Source organism: Oncorhynchus nerka, linkage group LG24 (assembly GCF_034236695.1).
Source record: "Oncorhynchus nerka isolate Pitt River linkage group LG24, Oner_Uvic_2.0, whole genome shotgun sequence".
Lineage (NCBI taxonomy): Eukaryota > Metazoa > Chordata > Actinopteri > Salmoniformes > Salmonidae > Oncorhynchus > Oncorhynchus nerka.
The window spans coordinates 96229325-96250295 of NC_088419.1; the positions used below are offsets into that span (position 1 = coordinate 96229325).

At 46.9% G+C, this 20971-nt stretch overlaps 1 pseudogene; it reads left to right on the plus strand.

The window, feature by feature from the left end:
- The window catches only part of LOC115126846 (lipoma-preferred partner homolog), a 582609-nt pseudogene that overhangs the window by 360451 nt on the left and 201187 nt on the right, over window positions 1–20971 (plus strand).

The following is a 20971-nucleotide window of genomic DNA, read 5'->3' on the forward strand; positions in this document are numbered from 1 at the left end:
GTATTATTCTAACCCCCCCCACCCACCCTCGGATGTTAACAGTCAGTACAGCGCTGGCCGGGCCGGCTCATTCACGCTGCCCTGAGCTGGCTACTAGTATTATTCTAACCCCTCCCCCACCCTCCCCCACCCTCGGATGTTAACAGCCAGTACAGCGCTGGACAACAAGCCAGGAAGTCATATTGCTTCAGTTTAGTAAAGCCCCCTTTTAAAAGCCTGCCTCTCTCTCTCGGCTCAGGAATCTGAGTAGAGATGCACTAGGCCACTGAAGCTAAAGATCATTAGTGGTTTAAGGCTGGTTTAATCTGTGGATAAACGTGCCTCAGGGTGATTAAGCTCTATTGTTCAGTCACTGCTGATCGTACAGGACGGATGTTAATCCCCGGTATATACAGACAATCGTAATGTTTTAAAATGTGTTATGTTGTGGTTACATGATGTAAGACATATAATATAACACAGAGACTTCTGTTATCGCCCTCCACGTTCTGTCTGTTATCACCCTCCACATTATGTCTGTTATCGCCCTCCACATTGTGTCTGTTATCACCCTCCACGTTCTGTCTGTTATCACCCTCCACATATCACATTCTGTCTGTTATCACCCTCCACATTCTGTCTGTTACACCCTCCATATATCACATTCTGTCTGTTATCACCCTCCACATTCTGTCTGTTATCACCCTCCACATTCTGTCTGTTATCACCCTCCACATATCACATTCTGTCTGTTATCACCCTCCACATATCACATTCTGTCTGTTATCACCCTCCACATTCTGTCTGTTACACCCTCCATATATCACATTCTGTCTGTTATCACCCTCCACATTCTGTCTGTTATCACCCTCCACATTCTGTCTGTTACACCCTCCATATATCACATTCTGTCTGTTATCACCCTCCACATTCTGTCTGTTATCGCCCTCCACATTATGTCTGTTATCACCCTCCACATTCTGTCTGTTATCACCCTCCACATATCACATTATGTCTGTTATCACCCTCCATATATCACATTCTGTCTGTTATCACCCTCCACATTCTGTCTGTTATCACCCTCCACATTCTGTCTGTTATCACCCTCCACATTATGTCTGTTATCACCCTCCACATTCTGTCTGTTATCACCCTCCACATTGTGTCTGTTATCACCCTCCACATATCACATTCTGTCTGTTATCACCCTCCACATTCTATATGTTATCACCCTCCACGTTCTGTCTGTTATCACCCTCCACATATCACATTATGTCTGTTATCACCCTCCACATTATGTCTGTTATCACCCTCCACATTCTGTCTGTTATCAGCCTCCACATTATGTCTGTTATCACCCTCCACATTCTGTCTGTTATCACCCTCCACATTCTGTCTGTTATCACCCTCCACATATCACATTCTGTCTGTTATCACCCTCCACATTCTGTCTGTTACACCCTCCATATATCACATTCTGTCTGTTATCACCCTCCACATTCTGTCTGTTATCACCCTCCACATTCTGTCTGTTATCACCCTCCACATATCACATTCTGTCTGTTATCACCCTCCACATTCTGTCTGTTATCACCCTCCACATTCTGTCTGTTATCACCCTCCACATTCTGTCTGTTATCACCCTCCACGTTCTGTCTGTTATCACCCTCCACATATCACATTATGTCTGTTATCACCCTCCACATTCTGTCTGTTATCACCCTCCACATTCTGTCTGTTATCAGCCTCCACATTATGTCTGTTATCACCCTCCACATTCTGTCTGTTATCACCTTCCACATTCTGTCTGTTATCACCCTCCACATTCTGTCTGTTATCGCCCTCCACATTCTGTCTGTTATCACCCTCCACATTCTGTCTGTTATCACCCTCCACGTTCTGTCTGTTATCACCCTCCACATATCACATTCTGTCTGTTATCACCCTCCACATTCTGTCTGTTATCACCCTCCACATTCTGTCTGTTATCACCCTCCACATTCTGTCTGTTATCACCCTCCACATTCTGTCTGTTATCACCCTCCACATTCTGTCTGTTATCACTCTCCACATTCTGTCTGTTATCACCCTCCACATTCTGTCTGTTATCACCCTCCATGTAGCACAAGGCTCCAGAGGTTTGAGTCCATGACATGGCATGTAGCATCCAGGCCCCAGGAAGCCTCTCATAGTCGTTGCTGATCTAGGATCAGTTTAGCTCTCCATATCATAATGAATAAGATGGCTCTGCTGTGGTATTCTGTGACGAGACAGATATGAGGGAGGAAGGTGTGGGAGAAGGGGAATTGTCTGTCTCTTTCTTGGAGCCCCGGCAGCTTTACATCATGTTTTCTACAAGCTCAGCAGACACCTGGGGCATCAGGTGAAAGGTAACACTCAGCTTATCCTCAATCCCCCACCTCAGCGTGCACACACAGACACACACACACACGAGCCCTGATCCAATCAGCCGTAACAGTATGCCGATCCCACCATGGGTGGTGGGTGAGAGGAGGGTTACGGGGCTGAGGCGGTGTTGCCATACCAGCCCTCTCTTCCTCTAAACAGATGGATGATTACATGTGTTTTTCTCACCCAGGCACTTTTCCTTCCGGTGTTTTCTGGAAGCAGCTTGCAGTGTGGTCTATCCACAGTGGGTTTCTATCTGACTGTCTCTGCCATCTAGTCAGCCAGTCATTCAGCAAACCAGCCAGACAACCATACAGTCAGCCAGCAAACCAGCCAGCCAGCCATCTAGTCAGCCAGTCAGTCAGCAAACCAGCCAGCCAGCCATCTAGTCAGCCAGTCAGCCAGCAAACCAGCCAGCCAGCCATCTAGTCAGTCAGCAAACCAGCCAGCCAGCCATCTAGTCAGCCAGAAAACCAGCCAGCTGTCTAGTCAGTCAGAAAACCAGCCAGCCACCCATCTAGTCAGCCAGCAAACCAGCCAGCCAGCCATCTAGTCAGCCAGTAAGCCAGCAAACCAACCAGTCAGTCAGCCAGCCAGCCAGCAAACCAGCCAGCCATCTAGTCAGCCAGCAAACCAGCCAGCATGTCATCTAGTCAGCCAGCCATCTAGCCAGCCAGCCATCTAGTCAGCCAGTCAGCCAGCAAACCAGCCAGCCATCTAGTCAGCCAGCAAACCAGCCAGCCAGCCAATCAGCCAGCCAGCCATTCAGCCAGTCAGATGTGTGCTGACTAGACACCCATGAGCCCTGGGTGTTGTACTGTCACAGTACACCATGTTTTTGTTCTCACCCAATGCCACTTTGATGACCTCACCCAGTAATGGCCCAGCGGGCGTGTGGGTTTGATTTCCGATATTAACCACAGCCCTAGATCAGACCTGACCTTTGATGGCTCCTAATTGTGGCATATTGGAGTTAATTTTATTTGATCTAAAACAAATGTACATTCATTATAATCCACATAATAATTACCATTTCATATGGCTGAAGGATTATTTTCCTGCCTACTCTATGTACGATAAGTATAAGAAGGTGGTAGAGGTGAAGCCTGTTGGCTGGTAGTAGAAGGTTCTGGTAGTGCTGTATCCTGCAGGCTGGTAGTAGAAGGTTCTGGTAGTGTTACTGTGTATCCTGCAGGCTGGTAGTAGAAAGTTCTGGTAGTGTTACTGTGTATCCTGCAGGCTGGTAGTAGAAAGTTCTGGTAGTGTTACTGTGTATCCTGCAGGCTGGTAGTAGAAGGTTCTGGTAGTGCTGTATCCTGCAGGCTGGTAGTAGAAGGTTCTGGTAGTGTTACTGTATATCCTGCAGGCTGGTAGTAGAAGGTTCTGGTAGCGTTAATGTATATCCTGCAGGCTGGTAGTAGAAGGTTCTGGTAGTGTTACTGTATATCCTGCAGGCTGGTAGTAGAAGGTTCTGGTAGTGTTACTGTGTATCCTGCAGGCTGGTAGTAGAAGGTTCTGGTCGTGCTGTATCCTGCAGGCTGGTAGTAGAAGGTTCTGGTAGTGCTGTATCCTGCAGGCTGGTAGTAGAAGGTTCTGGTAGTGTTACTGTGTATCCTGCAGGCTGGTAGTAGAAGGTTCTGGTAGTGTTACTGTATATCCTGCAGGCTGGTAGTAGAAGGTTCTGGTAGTGCTGTATCCTGCAGGCTGGTAGTAGAAGGTTCTGGTAGTGTTACTGTATATCCTGCAGGCTGGTAGTAGAAGGTTCTGGTAGTATTGTATCCTGCAGGCTGGTGTAATAGACAGTAGACCTCATTAACTCTGAGGAAATCTACACATTGGACGTGGAGACAGACAGGCAGACAGACATGCAGACAGACAGACAGACAGGCAGGCAGACAGACAGACAGACAGGCAGGCAGACAGACAGACAGACAGACAGACAGACAGACAGACAGACAGACAGACAGACAGACAGACAGACAGGCAGGCAGACAGGCAGGCAGACAGGCAGACAGACAGGCAGACAGGCAGACAGACAGGCTGGCCCAGGGTCTCGCTGAGTTCCTAGGACACACAGTAAGGCATATTAGTGAGAATGCAACAATCTGTAACTCTACAATGAATGACACATTTAAAGCGTTTCATTCCAAAAGGCTATATATCCATTTTCAGAAATGTTTGAAAATGGGGCTTTTAATGTTTAAAGAAATTATGAGAGATTGGTGTGTTTTTTTCACCATTGGTTTAATTTCAGAGACGTCATGAAACTCCTCACTCTCAGTGAAAGAATTAGTACAGCTAAGATGTTACACAGTCACCCGTAACAAATGAAGAATGAAATATTCCGTGCCTGTAAAATGTGATTTGAACGGGGTATGGTGATAGGTGCCAGGCGCACCGGGTTCGAGTCAGCATGCACGTTCAACACCTTGTAGAGTCCATGGCCCGACGAATTGAGGCTGTTCTGAGGGCAAAAAGGGGTTCAACTCAGTTTATAGGAAAGGTGTTCCTAATGTTTTGTTCCACCGGCTTGTTCTAAAACGGTGCCGTCCCTTTTTTCCTCTCATGTCTCACCGTTCCACTTGGTGGCGGCGCGGCCACCTGCTCAGTGCCCACTGTTCTGGCTTTTACAGGAGGTGTTTGGAAGGTGTTCCTAATGTTTTGCTCAGTGCCCACTGTTCTGGCTTTTACAGGTGTTTGGAAGGTGTTCCTAATATTTTGCTCAGTGCCCACTGTTCTGGCTTTTACAGGTGTTTGGAAGGTGTTCCTAATGTTTTGCTCAGTGCCCACTGTTCTGGCTTTTACAGGTGTTTGGAAGGTGTTCCTAATGTTTTGCTCAGTGCCCACTGTTCTGGCTTTTACAGGAGGTGTTTGGAAGGTGTTCCTAATGTTTTTCTCAGTGCCCACTGTTCTGGCTTTTACAGGAGGTGTTTGGAAGGTGTTCCTAATGTTTTGTTCGGTGCCCACTGTTCTGGCTTTTACAGGTGTTTGGAAGGTGTTCCTAATGTTTTGCTCAGTGCCCACTGTTCTGGCTTTTACAGGCACCTCAGAGGTGTTTGTTCAGGCTCAGCATCAGAAGAATACTCATCAGCGACGTCGTGATTCATTTCTTCCGTCTGAGATGGTTTCCATTCAGATCTTGTAGCATCGCTAACACAGCATGGTTGTCCATATCGTCTCTTCTCTTCTTGCCATTGTAAATTACACACTCTCACTGTATATAGGGTATTGTCTGGAGGACTGGGTCGTACCTGATTTTACACAAGCGACAATGAGTAAACACACAAGAAGAAGAACAGTTCAAGTTGCAGTTGTTTTTACTTTATATTTTAGCATCTCTGGCGTTCTAGTCCACAAGTTGCAGTTGTTTTTACTTTATATTTTAGCTTCTCTGGCGTTCTAGTCCACAAGCCATTCAGGTAAGAGGGTGGATAAAGATGGCTGTCACCTGTAGTCTCTTTCGTCCGTGGCAGTGTGGCCTCGTTGACAGAGTCCGTAACTCTCCTTAGGAGTCTGTGGAAGGCGAGCGCAACACAATGTAAGTGGGAGAGTAAGCGTCGGCCTGCACTCTTGTTCCAGTCAGTTGTTTAGAGAATGCCTTTACAGGTGTGCTGATTAGTAATCCTGTCCAGGTGTGATATGTGAGCAGAGCTGTGGTGCCGCCTTCAGCCGGCCTGGTGAAGGTAGTGTAGCCTTCTACAGTGCTGAACTGAGTGACACTGTCCACTGTGCTGAAGTGAGCCCACCTATTATTTTGTGCTGAGGTGGGTGCCGCTGTCCATGGTGCTGAAGTGAGCCCACCTATTATTCTGTGCTGAGGTGGGTGCCGCTGTTCATGGTGCTGAAGTGAGCCCACCTGTTCGTCTGTGCTGAGGTGGGTGCCGCTGTCCATGGTGCTGAAGAGAGCCCACCTATTATTCTGTGCTGAGGTGGGTGCCGCTGTTCATGGTGCTGAAGTGAGCCCACCTATTATTTTGTGCTGAGGCGGGTGCCGCTGTCCATGGTGCTGAAGTGAGCCCACCTATTATTCTGTGCTGAGGTGGGTGCCGCTGTTCATGGTGCTGAAGTGAGCCCACCTGTTCTTCTGTGCTGAGGTGGGTGGTTCTGTCTATGGTGCTGAAGTGAGCCCACCTATTCTTCTGTGCTGAGGTGGGTGGTTCTGTCCATGGCTCTGCACTGGGAGTCCTTCAGCCACACTTCTGGCCATGCCTCTCACGTTGCCACTGGTACACTACATGACCAGAAGTATGTGGGCACCTGCTCATCGAACATCTCATTCCAAAATCATTGGCATTAATATGGAGTTGTTCCCCTCCTTTGCTCCTCCACTCTTCTGGGAAGGCTTTTCCACTAGATGTTGGAACATTGCTGCTATAACAGCCTCCACTCTTCTGGGAAGGCTTTCCACTAGATGTTGGAACATTGCTGTAGGAACTTGGTTCCATTCAGCCACGTGAGCATTAGTGAGGTTGGTCACTGATGTTGGGCAATTATACCTGGCTCTCAGTCAGCGTTCCAATTCATTCTCCAAACCCAGATGGTGAACTGTGATTCATCATTACATAGAACTCGTTTCCACTGCTATAGAGTCCAATGGCGGTGAGCTTTACACCACTCCAACTGACGCTTGGCATTGCGCATGGTGATCTTAGGCTTGTGTGTGGCTGCTCGGCCATGGAAACCCATTTCATGAAGCTCATGACCAACAGTTCTTGTGCTCGTGAAGTTGCTTCCAGAGGCAGTTTGGAACTGAATAGTGCAACCGAGGACAGAGGATTTTTACACCCTACGTGCTTAACCTCTCTGGGATATGGGGGACGCTAACGTCCCACCTGGCCAAAATCCAGCGAAAATGTAGAGCGCCAAATTCAAATAAATTACTATAAAATCTACATTTCATTAAATCACACATGCAAGATAGCAAATTAAAGCTACACTTGTTGTGAATCGAGCAAACATGTCAGATTTCAGAAAGGCTTTTCGGGCGAAAGCATAAGATGCTATTATCTGAGCGTAGCACCTCCGTGAACAAAGAGAGAGTAGCATATCTCAACCCTGCAGGCGCGACACAAAACACAGAAATAAAAATATAATTCATGTCTTACCTTTGACGAGCTTCTTCTGTTGGCACTCCAATATGTCCCATAAACATCACAAATGGTCCTTTTGTTCGATTAATTCCATCGATATATATCCAAAATGTCCATGTATTGGTTTTGCGTTTGATCCAGAAAAACACTGGTTCCAACTTGCGCAACGTGACTACAAAATATCTCAAAAGTTACCTGTAAACTTTGCCAAAACATTTCAAACTACTTTTGGTATATTTTACGTAAATAATCGATAAAATTGAAGAAGGGGATGATCTATGTTCAACACAGGAAGAAAACAAACTGTAGCTTTTTGGCCACGCGCCTCTAACTAACAGTACACTTCAAGTGACCCTCATTCAAGATGGCCGTACTTCTTCATTACACAAAGGAATAACCTCAACCAATTTCTAAAGACTGTTGACATCCAGTGGAAGTGGTAGGAACTGCAAACAGTCCCTTAGAAATCTGGATTCCCAATGAAAACCTATTGAAAAGAGAGTGACCTCAAAGAAGAAAAAAATCAATGGTTTGTCCTCTGGGTTTTGCCTGCTAAATAAGTTATGTTATACTCACAGACATGATTCAAACAGTTTTACTGAGAGTGTGTCAGAGTGTTTTCTATCAAAATCTACTAATAATATGCATATCTTATCTTCTGGGGATGAGTAGCAGGCAGTTGAATTTGGGCATTTCATCTGGACATGAAAATACTGGCCCCTGTCACCGAGAAGTTAAGTACTCGGTGGTCCCGTTCTGTGAGCTTGTGTGGCCTACCACTTCACGACTGAGCCGTTGTTTCTCCTAGACGTTTCCACTTCACAATAACAGCACTTACAGTTGACCTGGGGCAGCTCTAGCAGGGCAGAAGTTTGACGAACTGACTTGTTGGAAAGGTGGCATCCTGTCACGGTGCCATGTTGGAAGTCACTGAGCTCTTCAGTAAGGCCATTCTACTGCCAATGTTTGTCTATGGAGATTGCATGGCTGTGTTTTCATTGTTATACACCTATCAGCAACGCGTGTGGCTGAAATAGCTGAATCATTTGAACGGGGGGTCCAGATACTTTTTCCATCACTCGCTTTCTCTCTCTGTTCAACTCACCCATTATCCCTCTTTCTCTCTCTGTTCAACTCACCCATTATCCCTCTTTCTCTCTCTGTTCAACTCACCCATTATCCCTCTTTCTCTCTCTGTTCAACTCACCCATTATCCCTCTTTCTCTCTCTTTTCAACTCACCCATTATCCCTCTTTCTCTCTCTGTTCAACTCACCCATTATCCCTCTTTCTCTCTCTTTTCAACTCACCCATTATCCCTCTTTCTCTCTCTTTTCAACTCACCCATTATCCCTCTTTCTCTCTCTGTTCAACTCACCCATTATCCCTCTTTCTCTCTCTTTTCAACTCACCCATTATCCCTCTTTCTCTCTCTGTTCAACTCACCCATTATCCCTCTTTCTCTCTCTGTTCAACTCACCCATTATCCCTCTTTCTCTCTCTTTTCAACTCACCCATTATCTCTCTTTCTCTCTCTGTTCAACTCACCCATTATCCCTATTTCTCTCTCTGTTCAACTCACCCATTATCCCTCTTTCTCTCTCTTTTCAACTCACCCATTATCCCTCTTTCTCTCTCTTTTCAACTCACCCATTATCCCTCTTTCTCTCTCTTTTCAACTCACCCATTATCTCTCTTTCTCTCTCTGTTCAACTCACCCATTATCCCTCTTTCTCTCTCTTTTCAACTCACCCATTATCTCTCTTTCTCTCTCTGTTCAACTCACCCATTATCCCTCTTTCTCTCTCTTTTCAACTCACCCATTATCTCTCTTTCTCTCTCTGTTCAACTCAACCATTATCCCTCTTTCTCTCCCATCATACTTTACTTAGTTTATTTAATCTGTTATATGTGTGAAATTAGTTTCGGTATAATTTAGGTTAAGTTTTGAGGCAATTTTGTGGGGAATTTTTGAACTGGGCAAGGAAGGAAGGGGTAACAAGTGAAAACCATTCAAACAATGACACTCCAGTTCTGTTTGTGACATTAAGATTCTAACAACGACAGTGTGTTATATAGACGTCTTTATTAAAAGTCAAGGAAATGTGGGGGGGGGCCATGACTTTATAAATGGCAGAGTAATAAAAAATAATAATTAATGAGCAATCCAAATGACTTCTCTAGCGGTTCTAGTGTTAACACTGCTAATCTAACCCACACATCAAACCAAAGGGGATTAAATCCTCCCATTATGAAAAACTTGTTTCTGACATTAAACGTGTTCCTTATCCGTACCCTGCTGTCTCACGCAGCCTCTCCCTGCCAGGCAGTTTAAAGCACCTTGTTAGGGCTTTCTTTTTTGACGGCAGAGAATCATTTCTCGCTTGAATAGAAGAGAGAAATTGCTTCCCTGCCTGCTTCACGATTGCTTCACTGTTTTTATTAAGCTATTAAACGGCAATAATAGAAGCTTGTGACATCTATTTGCTGGAGAGACGTTTATGTGATATTTCTAAGTTCAGTATAAGTGTAATACAACACACGAGGGACAGCCAGTTGAACACACGAGGGACAGCCCAGTTGAACACACGAGGGACAGCCCAGTTGAACACACGACGGACAGCTAGTTGAACACACGAGGGACCGCTAGTTGAACACACGAGGGACCGCTAGTTGAACACACGAGGGACCGCTAGTTGAACACACGAGGGACAGCTAGTTGAACACACGAGGGACCGCTAGTTGAACACACGAGGGACAGCTAGTTGAACACACGAGGGACAGCTAGTTGAACACACGAGGGACAGCCCAGTTGAACACACGAGGGACAGCTAGTTGAATACACGAGGGACAGTCCAGTTGAACACACGAGGGACAGCCCAGTTGAACACACGAGGTACAGCTAGTTGAACACACAAGGGACAGCTAGTTGAACACACGAGGGACAGTCCAGTTGAACACACGAGGGACAGCCAGTTGAACACACGAGGGACAGCCCAGTTGAACACACGAGGGACAGCTAGTTGAACACACGAGGGACAGTCCAGTTGAACACACGAGGGACAGCCAGTTGAACACACGAGGGACAGCCCAGTTGAACACACGAGGGACAGCCCAGTTGAACACACGAGGTACAGCCAGTTGAACACACGAGGTACAGCCAGTTGAACACACGAGGGACAGCCCAGTTGAACACACGAGGGACAGCCCAGTTGAACACACGAGGGACAGCCCAGTTGAACACACGAGGGACAGCCCAGTTGAACACACGAGGGACAGCCCAGTTGAACACACGAGGGACAGTCCAGTTGAACACACGAGGGACAGCCCAGTTGAACACACGAGGGACAGCCCAGTTGAACACACGAGGGACAGCCCAGTTGAACACACGAGGGACAGCCCAGTTGAACACACGAGGGACAGCCCAGTTGAACACACGAGGGACAGCCCAGTTGAACACACGAGGGACAGCCCAGTTGAACACACGAGGGACAGCCCAGTTGAACACACGAGGGACAGCCCAGTTGAACACACGAGGGACAGCCCAGTTGAACACACGAGGGACAGCCCAGTTGAACACACGAGGGACAGCCCAGTTGAACACACGAGGGACAGCCCAGTTGAACACACGAGGGACAGCCCAGTGAACACACGAGGGACAGCCCAGTTGAACACACGAGGGACAGCCAGTGGCCCTTTCACACTCACACAGATTGCAGGCTGCTGAGGGTGACCACAATCTGCTCAGTCACCATCCGCTGCTCTCCAGTTAATTAATAAGAACATGGTACTTGCCTAAACGCTCATAAAAGACCTGTAGACTAACAGCTGTCTAAATGGTCCTAAATGACTACAGATGAGACATGATGGAGACATGGTCAAATGTTCATCAATCTTGGACAGAGAGTCACTCTTTAATGCCAGCCTGACCGTGGCAGACTGTGTGAATGATCCACTATGTTCCTGTGCTGTGTTGCAGGCTCCCAGCGGTGCCAGGCCTGAGGAAGAACTGGAGCGTCTCACCAAGAAGATGCTGTATGACATGGAAAACCCTCCGGCTGAGGAGTACTTTGGTGAGACAGAACTTTACCGTACAGTAATTATATCATTACCTACGGTGAACGCCATTATAGGGGTCGATCCCACCAAAAATAGTGCTTTTTTTGGTCTCTTTGATATGTTCAGTAGATATATTAAATGAAGGCTAATTTATTAATATAGACCACATGGAGAACTCAATAAGTCACATTTTTAACATGAATAAAGACTTGCTAAAAGTGCTTAAAGTCAGCATTTTGACTTTTTGTCCCTCCGTGCTCCCTGTAGGAAGATGTGAACCCACTAAACATCTGTAAAGACCTAGTTATTTTGTTGCTTTGACAAAGTCAGTTCTGAACATTAAGCATTTATTTCATGTGATTAATGATTCATTTATTTCATGTGATTAATGATTCATTTATTTCATGTGATTAATGATTCATTTATTTCATGTGATTAATGATTCATTTATTTCACGTGATTAGTGATTCATTTTTTTCATGTGATTAATTTATTTAATGTGATTAATGATTCATTTATTTCATGTGATTAGTGATTAATTTATTTCATGTGATTAGTGATTCATTTACTTCATGTGATTAATTTATTTCATGTGATTAATGATTCATTTATTTCATGTGATTAGTGATTCATTTATTTCATGTGATTAATGATTCATTTATTTCATGTGATTAATGATTCATTTATTTCATGTGATTAGTGATTCATTTACGTCTGTCCTTCATTTTAAGGTCAACCCTGTTACATGAACTGAACTCTCGTTTTAATATGGAGAAATGTTCCTTTTTAAATGTTTTTTTCTCCAAAGAAACATTGAACATCTAATAGTCAAATCATAGATGAAAAGCAGGTGTTCTGGTTCTACTCTTTATGTAAAAGCAGGTGTTCTGGTTCTACTCTATGTAAAAGCAGGTGTTCTGGTTCTACTCTTTATGTAAAAGCAGGTGTTTTGGTTCTACTCTTTATGTAAAAGCAGGTGTTCTGGTTCTACTCTTTATGTAAAAGCAGGTGTTCTGGTTCTACTCTTTATGTAAAAGCAGGTGTTCTGGTTCTACTCTTTATGTAAAAGCAGGTGTAACCCTGTTACTCTGTTACGGTCCACTCTGTTACGGTCCACTCTGTTACGGTCCACCCTGTTACGGTCCACTCTGTTACGGTCCACCCTGTTACGGTCCACTCTGTTACGGTCCACCCTGTTACGGTCCACCATGTTACGGTCCACTCTGTTACGGTCAACCCTGTAACGGTCCACCCTGTTTACGGTCCAACCTGTTACGGTCCACCCTGTTACGGTCCACTCTGTTACGGTCCACCCTGTTACGGTCCACCCTGTTACGGTCAACCCTGTTACGGTCCACCCTGTTACGGCCATCCCTGTTACGGTCCACTCTGTAACGGTCCACCCTGTTACGGTCCACTCTGTTACGGTCCACTCTGTTACGGTCCACCATGTTACGGTCCACTCTGTTACGGTCAACCCTGTAACGGTCCACCCTGTTACGGTCCAACCTGTTACGGTCCACCCTGTTATGGTCCACTCTGTTACGGTCCACCCTGTTACGGTCCACCCTGTTACGGTCAACCCTGTTACGGTCCACCCTGTTACGGTCATCCCTGTTACGGTCCACTCTGTAACGGTCCACCCTGTTACGGTCCACCCTGTTACGGTCCACGCTGTTACGGTCCACTCTGTTACGGTCCACTCTGTTACGGTCCACTCTGTTACGGTCCACTCTGTTACGGTCCACTCTGTTAAGGCCCACTCTGTTACGGCCCACTCTGTTACGGTCCACTCTGTTACGGTCCACTCTGTTACGGTCCACCATGTTACGGTCCACTCTGTTACGGTCCACTCTGTTACGGTCCACCCTGTTACGGTCCACCCTGTTACGGTCCACCCTGTTACGGTCAACCCTGTTACGGTCCACCCTGTTACGGTCATCCCTGTTACGGTCCACTCTGTAACGGTCCACCCTGTTACGATCAACCCTGTTACGGTCCACCCTGTTACGGTCCACTCTGTTACGGTCCACTCTGTTACGGTCCACTCTGTTACGGTCCACTCTGTTACGGTCCACCCTGTTACGGTCCACTCTGTTACAGTCCACCCTGTTACGGTCCACCCTGTTACGGTCCACTCTGTTACGGTCCACTCTGTTACGGTCCACTCTGTTACGGTCCACCCTGTTACGGTCCACTCTGTTACGGTCCACTCTGTTACGGTCCACTCTGTTACGGTCCACTCTGTTAAGGTCCACTCTGTTACGGTCCACTCTGTTACGGTCCACTCCGTTACGGTCCACTCCGTTACAGTCCACTCCGTTACGGTCCACCCTGTTACGGTCCACTCTGTTACGGTCCACTCTGTTACGGTCCACTCTGTTACGGTCCACTCTGTTACGGTCCACCCTGTTTAAATTTAACATCTTGAGATGGGAAAACTAGTTTTTATGAAGTTGAACATGTGCTCAGAATGAAAAAATTACGTTAAAAGAGTATAACTATTTCTCTCCCTCACTATTTCAATCTCTCACTTTCTCTCTCTCACTTTCTCTCTCTCACTTTCTCTCATCACTATTTCTGTCTCTCACTTTCTCTCCCTCACTATCACGTTGCATTGTGGGTAGGGTGGGAGGTCTTCTTGACAGAAACCAGTTGTAGTGATCTGGTCATTCTGCAGAAGTAATGACAATTATATGTTGTGTAAGTACGAACGTACGGTGTGTGTGAGTGTATACTTCCTCCCTCCCTCCCTCCCTCCCTCCCTCCCTCCCTCCCTCCCTCCCTCCCTCCCTCCTAATGTTAAGGTCATTATGGTGTTCTGTGGTATAGAATGAAACTGCTCAGTTGCAGTTTTAGTGGTCATTTCTTATGCTAGTCACATCCTGTATTTGGGCCCATAGGGGGAAAGAAGCACTAACGTCAATGTACAGTATTTTATTAAAAGGTATTTGAATCAAAAGAGCTCATCAATGATCTTTCATCATGTGCTTTGTGCTAGTAGACCTTGTTCTCCTTCTGATCTCAGAGGGAACGGGGTCCCTCTCCACACTGCCTCCACCACCGCCAGGTCCTGTTCTCTCCCATTCTACCTCTCCCCCTGTTCTCTCCCATTCTACCTCTCCCCCCTGTTCTCTCCCATTCCACCTCTCCCCTGTTCTCTCCCATTCTACCTCTCCCCCTGTTCTCTCCCATTCTACCTCTCCCCCTGTTCTCTCCCATTCTACCTCTCCCCCTGTTCTCTCCCATTCTACCTCTCCCCCTGTTCTCTCCCATTCTACCTCTCCCCCTGTTCTCTCCCATTCCACCTCTCCCCTGTTCTCTCCCATTCTACCTCTCCCCTGTTCTCTCCCATTCTACCTCTCCCCTGTTCTCTCCCATTCTACCTCTCCCCCTGTTCTCTCCCATTCTACCTCTCCCCTGTTCTCTCCCATTCCACCTCTCCCCTGTTCTCTCCCATTCTACCTCTCTCCCCTGTTCTCTCCCATTCCACCTCTCCCCTGTTCTCTCCCATTCTACCTCTCCCCTGTTCTCTCCCATTCTACCTCTCCCCCTGTTCTCTCCCATTCCACCTCTCCCCTGTTCTCTCCCATTCTACCTCTCCCATTCTACCTCTCCCCCTGTTCTCTCCCATTCTACCTCTCCCCTGTTCTCTCCCATTCCACCTCTCCCCCTGTTCTCTCCCCTGTTCTCTCCCATTCTACCTCTCCCCTGTTCTCTCCCATTCCACCTCTCCCCCGGTTCTCTCCCCTGTTCTCTCCCCCTGTTCTCTCCCATTCTACCTCTCCCATTCTACCTCTCCCCTGTTCTCTCCCATTCTACCTCTCCCCTGTTCTCTCCCATTACACCTCTCCCCCTGTTCTCTCCCCCTGTTCTCTCCCATTCTACCTCTCCCCTGTTCTCTCCCATTCTACCTCTCCCCTGTTCTCTCCCATTCTACCTCTCCCCTTAACATCCCTTTGCCCCCTCCGGGCCCTCTCCTCTTCCCCTCTGCCCCCTCCGGGCCCTCTCCTCTTCCCCTCTGCCCCCTCCGCCCTCTCCTCTTCCCCTCTGCCCCTCCGGCCCTCTCCTCTTCCCCTCTGCCCCCTCCGGGCCCTCTCCTCTTCCCCTCTGCCCCCTCCGGCCCTCTCCTCTTCCCCTCTTCCCCCTCCGGGCCCTCTCCTCTTCCCCTCTGCCCCCTCCGGCCCTCTCCTCTTCCCCTCTGCCCCCTCCGGCCCTCTCCTCTTCCCCTCTGCCCCCTCCGGCCCTCTCCTCTTCCCCTCTGCCCCCTCCGGGCCCTCTCCTCTTCCCCTCTGCCCCCTCCGGCCCTCTCCTCTTCCCCTCTTCCCCCTCCGGCCCTCTCCTCTTCCCCTCTACCCCTCCGGGCCCTCTCCTCTTCCCCTCTGCCCCCTCCGGCCCTCTCCTCTTCCCCTCTGCCCCCTCCGGCCCTCTCCTCTTCCCCTCTGTCCCCTCCGGCCTTCTCCTATTCCCCTCTACCCCCTCCGGCCCTTTCCTCTTCCCCTTTGCCCCCTCTAGCCCTCTCCTCTTCCCCCTCTTCCCCCTCCGGCCCTCCCCTCTCCACACCCCGGCCCTCTCCTCTTCCCCTCTGTCCCCTCCGGCCCTCTCCTATTTCCCTCTACCCCCTCCGGCCCTTTCCTCTTCCCCTTTGCCCTCTCCTCTGACCCCCTGGTACCTCTGCCTCTTGTCTAACCCCCCTCTGCCCTCTGGCACCTCCCTTCTCCAGGCCCCTGGCCCTATGTGCCCCTCCAGCTCTCTCCTGTTCCTACTCTGCCCCTGGCCTCAGTCTCTACCCAGTCAGTCTCTATGGTCATGCTGAATATATCTTTACCCAGTCAGCCTCTATGATCATGCTGAATAGGTCTCTAATTAGTCAGTCAGTCTCTATGGTCATGCTGAATAGGTCTCTACCCAGTCAGTCTCTATGATCATGCTGAATAGGTCTCTACCCAGTCAGTCTCTATGATCATGCTGAATAGGTCTCTACCCAGTCAGCCTCTATGATCATGCTGAATAGGTCTCTAATTAGTCAGTCAGTCTCTATGGTCATGCTGAATAGATCTCTACCCAGTCAGTCTCTATGGTCATGCTGAATAGGTCTTTACCCAGTCAGTCTCTATGGTCATGCTGAATAGATCTTTACCCAGTCAGTCTCTATGATCATGCTGAATAGGTCTCTACCCAGTCAGTCTATATGGTCATGCTGAATAGGTCTCTAATTAGTCAGTCAGTCTCTATGGTCATGCTGAATAGATCTTTACCCAGTCAGTCTCTATGATCATGTTGAATAGGTATCTAATTAGTCAGTCAGTCTCTATGGTCATGCTGAATAGAACTCTACCCAGTCAGTCTCTATGGTCATGCTGAATAGGTCTCTACCCAGTCAGTCTCTATGGTCATGCTGAATAGGTCTCTACCCAGTCAGTCTCTATGATCATGCTGAATAGGTCTCTACCCAGTCAGTCTCTATGGTCATGCTGAATAGGTCTCTACCCAGTCAGTCTATATGGTCATGCTGAATAGGTCTCTAATTAGCCAGTCAGTCTCTATGATCATGCTGAATAGGTCTCTACCCAGTCAGTCTCTATGATCATGTTGAATAGGTATCTAATTAGTCAGTCAGTCTCTATGGTCATGCTGAATAGAACTCTACCCAGTCAGTCTCTATGGTCATGCTGAATAGGTCTCTACCCAGTCAGTCTCTATGGTCATGCTGAATAGGTCTCTACCCAGTCAGTCTCTATGATCATGCTGAATAGGTCTCTACCCAGTCAGTCTCTATGATTGCTGAATAGGTCTCACCCAGTCAGTCTCTATGGTCATGCTGAATAGGTCTCTAATTAGTCAGTCAGTCTCTATGATCATGCTGAATAGGTCTCTACCCAGTCAGTCAGTCTCTATGATCATGCTGAATAGGTCTCTAATTAGTCAGTCAGTCTCTATGGTCATGCTGAATAGATCTTTACCCAGTCAGTCTCTATGATCATGCTGAATAGGTCTCTACCCTGTCAGTCTCTATGATCATGCTGAATAGATCTCTAATTAGTCAGTCTCTATGGTCATGCTGAATAGGTCTCTAATTAGTCAGTCTCTATGGTCATGCTGAGTAGGTATTGAATTAGTCAGTCAGTCTCTATGATCATGCTGAATAGGTCTCTACCCAGTCAGTCTCTATGGTCATGCTGAATAGATCTCTAATTAGTCAGTCAGTCTCTATGATCATGCTGAATAGGTCTCTACCCAGTCAGTCTCTATGGTCATGCTGAATAGGTCTCTAATTAGTCAGTCAGCCTCTATGATCATGCTGAATAGGTCTCTACCCAGTCAGTCAGTCTCTATGATCATGCTGAATAGGTCTCTACCCAGTCAGTCTCTATGGTCATGCTGAATAGGTCTCTACCCAGTCAGTCTCTATGATCATGCTGAATAGGTCTCTACCCAGTCAGTCAGTCTCTATGGTCATGCTGAATAGGTCTCTAATTGGTCAGTCAGTCTCTATGGTCATGCTGAATAGATCTCTAATTTGTCAGTCTCTATGATCATGCTGAATAGGTCTCTAATTAGTCAGTCAGTCTCTATGATCATGCTGAATAGGTCTTTACCCAGTCAGTCTCTATGATCATGCTGAATAGGTCTCTACCCAGTCCGTCTCTATGGTCATGCTGAATAGGTCTCTAATTAGTCAGTCAGCCTCTATGATCATGCTGAATAGGTCTCTACCCAGTCAGTCAGTCTCTATGATCATGCTGAATAGGTCTCTACCCAGTCAGTCTCTATGGTCATGCTGAATAGGTCTCTACCCAGTCAGTCTCTATGATCATGCTGAATAGGTCTCTACCCAGTCAGTCAGTCTCTATGGTCATGCTGAATAGGTCTCTAATTGGTCAGTCAGTCTCTATGGTCATGCTGAATAGATCTCTAATTAGTCAGTCTCTATGATCATGCTGAATAGGTCTCTAATTAGTCAGTCAGTCTCTATGATCATGCTGAATAGGTCTTTACCCAGTCAGTCTCTATGATCATGCTGAATAGGTCTCTACCCAGTCAGTCTCTATGGTCATGGTGAATAGGTCTCTAATTAGCCAGTCAGTCTCTATGATCATGCTGAATAGGTCTCTACCCAGTCAGTCTCTATGATCGTGCTGAATAGGTCTCTACCCAGTCAGTCTCTATGGTCATGCTGAATAGGTCTCTACCCAGTCAGTCTCTATGGTCATGGTGAATAGGTCTCTAATTAGCCAGTCTAACTGCTCACTGTGTTTACATTCACCAGTTGATTTGAAGCTTTTAAATCAGCCCATAAAAGTAACCACGTTTATTATAATACTGTGACGTGCCAAGGGTTTTTTATTGTCCTGTATGTATATAACCGATATTAAGGGGATGTTAGCTTCACGTTGGCCTTGTCTCACACAGGATCAAGATCTTCATTGGTGAGACATCAGACACAGATCAGGTCGGAAGAGTCCCCTGGCTCAGTTAGGCAGGATGGCCCAGTCACTTTTATTGCCTTTCTATACAGAGTTGGCCTCCTTTCTGACAAGGGAGCGTGTGTTTGTGTGTGTGTGTGTGTGTGTGTGTGTGTGTGTGTGTGTGTGTGTGTGTGTGGGTGTGTGTGTGTGTGCGTGAAGACTTGCTGCCACACCATGCATGCATACACACTTGCATCTGTTAGCAAACTAGGGCCAGGGGCAGACTGGGACAAAAATTCAACCCTGGCATTTCAGCCAACCTTGTCACAACACAACTGATTGGCTCAAACACATTAAGAAGGAAATACATTTGACAAATTAACTTTTGACAAGGCACACCTGTTAATTGAAATGCATTCCAGGTGACTACCTCATGAAGCTGGTTGAGAGAATTCCAAGAGTGTACAAAGCTGTCATAAAGGCAAAGGGTGGCTACTTTGAAGAATCTCAAATATAAAATATATTTAGATTTGTTTAACACTTTTTTGGTTACTACATGATTCCATCTGTGTTATTTCATAGTTTTGATGTCTCCACTATTATTCTACAATGTAGAAGATGGTAAAAATAAAGAAAATCCCTTGAATGAGTAGGTTTGTCCAAACTTTTGACTGGTACTGTATATATATATATACACTACCGTTCAAAAGTTTGGGGTCACTTGGAAATGTCCTTGTTTTTGAAAGGAAAGCAAAAAAATGTCCCATTAAAATAACATTAAATTGATAAGAAACAGTGTAGACATTGTTAATGTTGTAAATGACTACTGTAGCTGGAAACGGCTGATTTTTAAATAGAATATCTACGTAGGAGTACAGAGGCCCATTTTCAGCAACCATCACTCCTGTGTTCCAGTGGCACGTTGTGTTAGCTAATCCAAGTTTATCATTTTAATAAGGCTAATTGATCATTAGAAAACCCTTTTGCAATTATGTTAGCACGGCTGAAAAATGTTGTGATGATTAAAGAAACAATAAAACTGGCCTTCTTTAGACTAGCATTTGTGGATTCGGTTACAGGCTCAAAATAGCCAGAAACAAAGACCTTTCTTCTGAAACTCATCAGTCTATTCTTGTTCTGAGAAATGAAGGCTATTCCATACAAGAAATTGCCAAGAAACTGAAGATCTCGTACAATGCTGTGCACTACTCCCTTCAAAGAACAGCGCAAACTGGCTCTAACCAGAATAGAAAGAGGAGTGGGAGGCCCCGGTGCACAACTGAGCAAGAGGACAAGTGCATTAGAGTGTCCAGTTTGAGAAACAGACGCCTCACAAGTCCTCAACTGGCAGCTTCATTAAATAGTACCAGCAAAACACCAGTCTCAATGTGAACAGTGAAGAGGCGACTCCGGGGATGCTGGCCTTCTAGGCAGAGTTCCTCTGTCCAGTGTCAACGTCAACAGTGAAGAGGCGACTCTGGGATACTGGCCTTCTAGGCAGAGTTGCAAAGAAAAAGCCACATCTCAGACTGGCCAATAAAAATAAAAGATGGGCAAAAGAACACAGACACTGGACAGAGGATCTCGCTTCCATTATGATTATTCTTTATATACATTGTTGAAGTCAATTTGGACCAGCCCATCCCATTATTAAGAGATGGTCCGGCCCTTCTGGCATTTGCCAGAATTGCCAGACGGCTAATCCTACCGTGACTAAGGCCTGTGGTCTCCGGGGCTTGCGTCTTGAACGAACGGGGCCACAGGGAAGAGAGGAGTCTCTAACTGGGTCATATCTGATGTGAGGCAGCTGAGTCACACAATCAGAGATAACGTCTGCCTCCACAGCTTACATGCAGGGCTGGGGAAGGAAGGAGGAGAAGAAGGAGAGAGAGGGAGGAGAACTGGACGGAGACAGGGAGATGGAGGGACGACGAGGAGAGCTGGAGGGAGACAGAGATAGAGGGACGAAGAGGAGAGCTGGAGGGAGACAGAGATAGAGGGACGAAGAGGAGAGCTGGAGGGAGAC